Consider the following 687-nt stretch of genomic DNA (forward strand, 5'->3'; position numbering starts at 1 on the left):
GGTTCAGCTCCATGACTCCCTTAGTGTTGTGCCTTTCTGATGCATAGTAGTACTCATTCTCAGCCACTGTCTCAATCAGTTCAATGGCCTCTTCCACAGTCTTTTTCCTGTTCAATGAACCTCCTGATGAATGGTCTACAGCTTTCCTTGATTCATAAGAGAGTCCATCATAGAAAATATGCAATTGCACCCAATCATGGAACATGTCTGGTGGGCATTTCCTTGTCAAATCCTTGAATCTCTCCCATGCCTCGTAGAGAGTTTCACCATCTTGTTGTCTAAAAGTTTGAACCTCAGATCGAAGCCTATTGACCTTTTGTGGGGGGTAGAAACGTGCCAGAAACTTGCTTTCCACCTCATCCCATGTTGTTAGACTCCCCCTTGGGAATGATTCCAGCCACTTAGCTGCTTTGTCCCTAAGTGAAAATGGGAACAAAAGCAGTTTATAGGCATCTTCCTGGACTCCATTGGACTTCACAGTGTCACAAATTCTCAGGAATTTTGTGAGATGTTGGTTGGGATCTTCATTAGCACTTCCACCAAATGAACAATGATTCTCCACCAGTGATATTAGCTGTGGTTTGAGCTCGAAATTGTTGGCCTGAATGGGTGGTTTCTGGATGCTACTACCACAATTCCCAGAGGTTGGGTTTATGTATGAACTAAGAACCCTCCTCTCAGGAATGG

The 687-nt window shown here is 44.1% G+C and overlaps 1 non-coding gene across 1 annotated transcript; it reads left to right on the forward strand.

Moving 5' to 3' along the window:
• The first annotated feature begins 203 nt into the window (after positions 1-203).
• LOC112788753 (small nucleolar RNA R71) lies at positions 204-307 on the forward strand. The gene has a single exon (XR_003196103.1). It is a non-coding gene; the product is annotated as a small nucleolar RNA R71 (small nucleolar RNA).
• Positions 308-687: the final 380 nt, after the last annotated feature.

This window comes from Arachis hypogaea, chromosome 20 (genome assembly GCF_003086295.3).
Source record: "Arachis hypogaea cultivar Tifrunner chromosome 20, arahy.Tifrunner.gnm2.J5K5, whole genome shotgun sequence".
Taxonomy (NCBI): domain Eukaryota; kingdom Viridiplantae; phylum Streptophyta; class Magnoliopsida; order Fabales; family Fabaceae; genus Arachis; species Arachis hypogaea.